We start from the raw sequence: 6,173 nt of genomic DNA, 5'->3' as shown, positions 1-6,173 counted from the left end.
AGATGCTTGCAGAGCAGCTCAGGATCTGTCGGCCATTAAGACAGGAAGTGACTAATTAAATTAATACATTGGTGTTACTTTTATGACAGCCTCAGCATTGACATGTGAAATTTAGTCATTCCAGTAAAAAGTCTGAATTATGGCCCAGAAAATCCACACACTGTAAATTGTGGCTGGATCCTGGTGGGATGGGGGCAGGTCCAGGTGGAGCAGTTGTGACAGTGGTATTGGAGCATGTCAGATAAACTTGGATGTACTGCTGTTAAACGTGTGACATGTACAGGAAACTGCCTTTTTCTCTGGGTTAGGTGAGCAGGATGGTTCCAGATGGAATCTGCTGCAATTTGGGACACCCCTGACTGTCCCTTTGCCCTGCTCAGGTGAGACCCCACCTGCAGAGCTGCCTCCAGCCCTGGGTCCCAGCACAAGGAGGATGTGGAGCTGCTGGAGAGAGCCCACAGGAGGCATCAGGGGGATCAGAGGGATGGAGCAGCTCTGCTGGGAGGAAAGCCTGGGAGAATTAGGATTGTTCAGCCTAGAGAGGAGAAGCTCTGGGGTGACCTAATTATTTACAAGGGCCTGGAGTGCCAGGAGGAATGGCTTCAAACTGCCACAGGGCAGGATTAGATGGGATATTGGGAAAGAATTCCTCCCTGTGAGGATGGGGAGGCCCTGGCACAGGTTGCCCAGAGCAGCTGTGGCTGTCCCATCCCTGGAAGTGTCCAAGGCCAGGCTGGACAGGGCTTGGAGCACCCTGGGATAGTGGGAGGTGTCCCTGTGTTGGAAGGGTCACTGGCAGTGACAGTGCTGTGATCTCATTCCCGAGGTGCAGCTGAGGGCTCTGAGCTCTGATCTCATTCCCCAGTTGCAGCTGAGGGCTCTGAGCTCAGCATTGATCTAAAATGGGGTTTCTGGTGCTTTGGTGAGAGGTGGTGAATTGCAGGTTGATGAGTCAATGAGATAGGAACAATCCTCCTCCAGGGTAAGCAACCCCAGGTGTAATTATTAATGTGTTGGTAGTGCCTGTTGCTTTCCAGGGACATTTTCCTGGAGTCACACTTGGGGCTGCAGAATCTGCACTCTGGTAGGTTTATACCAGAGGGGAGAATACAAAGAAACAAACATTTTCTGTTTTCACCCCTCTCTTTCTAATGTTTCACCTGAATGTCGCTTGGGGCATGGCAGCATTTCCCGAGGAGCCAGCACTGACTCCGAGTGTTGGGGCTCCTGAGCTTCCCACAGCCCAGGCCCAGCACCAGCAGACAGGATGAGGCAGCAGCTGAAGAAACCCCCAGAAAAGGCTGGGACACCCTCACGGCATTTTTTTGGTTTTGAGGTCCCCACCCAATCTGTAAACTCCAAGTGACCCCTCCCAACAGCACCACTGGTTTGTTTAATCACTGATTAAACTGGAATTTTACTTCTATTTCCAAACATACTCTGTCAGTCTGTACATTCCCTTTTTGTTTTGTGATAAAGCCAAGGCAACAGAAAAACACCATCATGAGACTTCAGTGGCACAGCTTTGCTAAGGCAGGGCTGCACACCTGTGGTTCTGATGGGACAGCCTGAGCTCTTCCCTGAGCTCTCCCCTTTCTGCCTGCAGGTAACTTTAGCCGGGAGCTGCTCACTGAGACTCTTTTATTCCTGGGCAGTCAGAGCTGCTGCTTCTTCTTGGGTTACAGAATCCTTTCTTCCTCAGCCTTGGGGACTGGGAGAGACATTGGATCCACCTGCTGAACACGATTGGTTCCTTCCCACCCATGTCAGGTTATTGCAGAGGCCACAAATGAACAGGATGGATGGATCCCCTGCAGGATGTGTGTTCCCTGTGGGACAGAGGCAGAACTGCTGAGTCCTTTCCCGGCAGCTCCTGACAGCCTGGCTGTCCTTGGCATCCCGGCTGGAGCTCTGGCTTGTGGAGCAGGAAAATCGGAGTTCCTGGTCCCCTAACAAGGAAGCGTGTCACAGCCACTCATCCAGTGTTTTTGGATTTTCCTAATTAGCCCTCGGACATGACTCTGGCAGCGTAGGGAATTCAGGAAGCACCATTCCCACTTTACAAGGGTGAAGTGAGGAACAGGAATCCAAAATTGCTGTTGAGTAACCTGAGCTGGGATTAAAGTCTGGGGTCCTGCCCTGCCCCCGGGGCACTGTGTGCTACTTTTCAGCCAAGACTGTCACGCATGGATTTAAACGCCCTTGGGAAGAGGAATGAAAGATGGAGAAAGAAGGGAGAGCAGGAACTCCTGTGGCTTTGCCAAGATCGTTAGTAACAATATCTCCCAAGCTACTCATGAGCTTCTCCTTACTGATGGTGTGCCCAGGATAGGGCAGGGCTGCCCAGATGAGCTCATTAATGCCATTGCCTTTATCCATCTCTTTTCTGGGGCTTATCGGAAGTTGTGAGGCCCTTTGGACTTTTTTGCCTTTTGACTTAACTGCCTTTGAGGCACAAGTGCAGCCCTGAGGGACCATCCCAGCACAGCTCCTGGCCAAGCAGGATGTCCCTTGTGTCTCCAGGGCCTTTTGCTGAGCCGAGGCCTTTGGAGGAGTTAAACATTAACTCCTGCCCAGCTCCATCCGTCCAAGGTCCAGGAGGAGCCTCGCTGCGTCAGCCTGGCAGCTGCACTTCCTGCTCCTGCTCTCTCCTGGTGATTCACTCACTCCTCCTCCCTGCCAGGAAGTCTTTGACCTGGATGGAGCGGTGAGAAGGTGGAACAGGGACACCTCAGCTCTCCTGAATGTACTGCTGGAGATCAGCTCCTGATGGCTGGATGCCCTGGCGGGTTTCCTGGCTGGAATACAGTGCAGCAAGAAGGGAAAATCCTGGGTACCAAAAGAGCCACCTGAGCCATGGAAAAATTCCCTCCCTGTGTAGCAGCACCAAGCTGGTGCCCCACGGCAGGTCTGTGCTCCTGGCAGGCAGCTGTGAATCCATGTGAGCCTGTTGTTGTCCTGCTGTCCCCTGCATGGATTGTTCTATCTGATCACGTTAAATAAAAAGGTAAAACCTTTTCCCTGTGGCCATTTGAGGAGTGTGGCCCAGTAGCAGGGCAGGAGGCAGATGGGAAGAGCTGGTTTATTTGAAATTGTAGAAGTTTCTACACTCCAGCCTTGCCAAGGCTTTGGGTGTAGCCAGAGTCTGCCATAGGAGATGGATTGCTCAGGGCTGGCTGCCCCTGGAGCTGGAGCTCTGTGGGTTTGCCTGGCATGTTGGGATCAGACCCCGTGATGGCTCTGAGCTGCCTAAGGCACCTCTCCCGCACTGGGACTCAGTTTTGCCTGGAAAAGCCAATAAGTTACTTCAGCACCGATGGAAGTTTGTGAAAATACAATGGCACAATCTCTGCTGAGCTCAGGCCCAGAAGCAGAGCCAAGAGTCTCCCTGGCTTTGGATAAAACTTTGCTGTGGTTACCGGCGTCACGGGATCATGTGATGGCAGCTGATCTCTCCAACCTCCAATGTTCTCACTCCAGGCCTCTTCTGCTGCACAAAAACACCCTGAAGTGTTCAAAACATCATCTCCCTGCTCGGGTAATCATTTATTGATAGCAGAATTATCAGCCAAGTGTTGTTGAGGAAACTGCCACTGCTGGTGTTTTTGATCCTGCCAGGCTTTTTCCCAGGCCTCTTCCCAGCCTGCCAGCCCAGCCACAAACCCTCAGTTAAAGGCATTTCCAAACAGACACAGTTTCCCCCTCCAGCCCAAGGACACGCTTTGGCCTGCTTTGCACAACATGCCACATCTGTTGATTCGTCAGGTTTGGGTTCTCAGCCCAGGGAATTAAGAGGCAATCAGGTCTAAGTTGGACCCCGAGCCCTTTTGAACCATGCTGATGAACAAATGTGTGCCTTGAAATGACTTTAAAAGAATTCTAGGGAGAGAGAAGAGCAGGAACATGTCAGCTGGGAGCTGCTGCTCTCTCCAAGATCTCTCCCCTGTGAGGAGCACAGCCCTGGATTTTCTGGGACCTTCTTCCTGTGGGATAATGCAGGGTAAGGACAGGCAGAGTCAGCTCTGCCACAGGGTTGGTCTTCTGGAGAGATGAAAGGGAAGTGGTTTGGTGGCCAAATGAAAGTCGTGGCTTTAAGGAAGAATTAAAGCCAGATGTTTCCAGCAGCTGCTGAGCCCGGCCTTTTGTGTTGGAGCCACCAAGGAGGCCCTGGCAGCATCTGCACAGCTCCGTGGTGGGAACACCCTGTAATCCTGAAGGCTCTGCCACAGTGCTGGAGGCTCCCTGACTGTCTGGGAGGAGGCAACAAGAGCAGAGGCAGAGATAGTGCAGCCAGCTCAATATTTATTCCATGTCTAAAAATATTTATTCCTTGCTGATAGTGGGGATGGCAGCAGGGGTGTGGTAACCAAATTTAGCACCTTTGGACAAAACACTGGGGCCAAGAGGTGGTTGAGCCATGTTGGCATCAGCTCTGCAGGCACAGGGGAAGATGTGGGGAACAGGGACAGAACATCATCCCTGAGCCAGGCCTTGGACCCCTCGGACAGGCTGATGCCCACGTAACCGACACATAAATCTTCTGCTGTGCAGGAACCTCATCAGAGTCAGGGACAATAAACAATTCCTGCCTTTCTTGTGGTGTTTGTATTCAGCTGGGACTGCAGCGAGCACCCATTCCAGAGTGGATGCAACAAGGGTGAAATACCAGGAAAAGGGAAGCTGACTCCTTGTTTTGGCACAATTGTGGAGGGAGCAGCACTTCACACTTCGAGGCAGCACCCAGATCTCAGGGCTGCCACTGGGAGGTCCCAGCTCACACCCAGGAGTCATAAATCTCTGCCAGCACTGCTCCTACTGCTCCTTCACACTCTGCCTTGTGTTTGTAACATTCACTCCTGGCTTCCTAAGGCCAAATTCCTGGTGCCCTCGGCGCTACCCTGAGGTGGAGTTTCCTCTTGCGAAATCAGCGGGTGCTGAAAATGTCCTGTTGGCTCTGAGGGCTGGGAAAAGCTGTGCTCGCTGTTTGGGTCTCTGTGTCATGGACCTCATCTTCTTCCTGCCCCTTCCTGAGTGTTGGGATGCTCCTGCTCTAGAGGAGCAGGGGAGATGTCCTTGAATCCAGCTGGATCCCTTCTGCTGGGGAATGAGGAATAAATCCACAAGGTGTGCCCGAAACAAGGAAAAGTCAAAAGAGCAGAGGGAGGTTAGTGACAGGAAATCCCAGTTTTTACTGGCATCAGCTCACATCAGATAATCTGACTAAAACAAGAAAGAAATCCCTCCATAGTCTGGTTTCATGGATCTGGGTGAGAGACTGCTGTAGGAAAAGAGATTCTTGCCTTGCCCTTTGCTTGTTCTCAGACTGGGGTGTCTCATTTCAGTGTGTCCACCAGTTCACTCTGGAACACCCTGGGCAGGAGGAACAATTGTTCCTGCTGTGATTCCAAACCCAGCTGTTGGGAGAAGCCTTTGGGAGCAGAGGAAGGATCCAGGCAGCTCCTGGCCTGCCCTGGATGGGGCTCAAGGGGAACTGCCTGTGCCTCAACACCCTCCTGTGTGGTCACAACCGGTGATTAACAGGAAAGAACCTTCCCAGGTGTAAACAGAGAACTGGTTGTTTCACCTCCCAACAGGTGGGAACGGGTGCTGGTTGTGTCCCTGCTCAAGTGGTGTCGCTCCTGCGTTTCTCCCTTGGATGACATGGAACTGTTGTCACCCAGCAGGAATTCTTTTCTCACTCTAGGGACCAGGCCTGGTTTCCCACCCCAACCAGCGAGGCTGGGAGTGTTCCCGAGCTGGAAGTGTCCTGGTGACACTGAGCCCTTTACCAGCCGGGCGTTTCGATGGAATGGGCAGAACCAACTGCTGGGAAATGCTCTAATCCGAGCATTAGTGATAATTTACATCCTAGCAAAGCCTGGGTTCAGGAGTCCTCAGCTCCTGCAGGATCTCAGGTGCTTGGCAGGTCTGGAAATGGGGCTTAGAACCATTCCATGCTGTGATCCCTCCATTGCTCTGGGAGCTCCATTTGGGCGCATTCAAAATTAAGGAGCAGCTTTGGAGCTCAAGAGGTTTGTGAGCCAGGGTGATGCTTACCCTTCCCAGGGGTTGTGGGGATTAAGGAGCTAATGGTTGCAAAGTGCTTTGGAGATGACAAGTGCTCTGTCTGATGGCTTCTTATCAGGGAAGGGGATGAGAAGGAAGAAGATCTC

The sequence above is a fragment of the Coloeus monedula genome (assembly GCF_965178545.1).
Source record: "Coloeus monedula genome assembly, chromosome: 30".
Lineage (NCBI taxonomy): Eukaryota > Metazoa > Chordata > Aves > Passeriformes > Corvidae > Coloeus > Coloeus monedula.
This window is presented reverse-complemented; position numbering follows the sequence as displayed.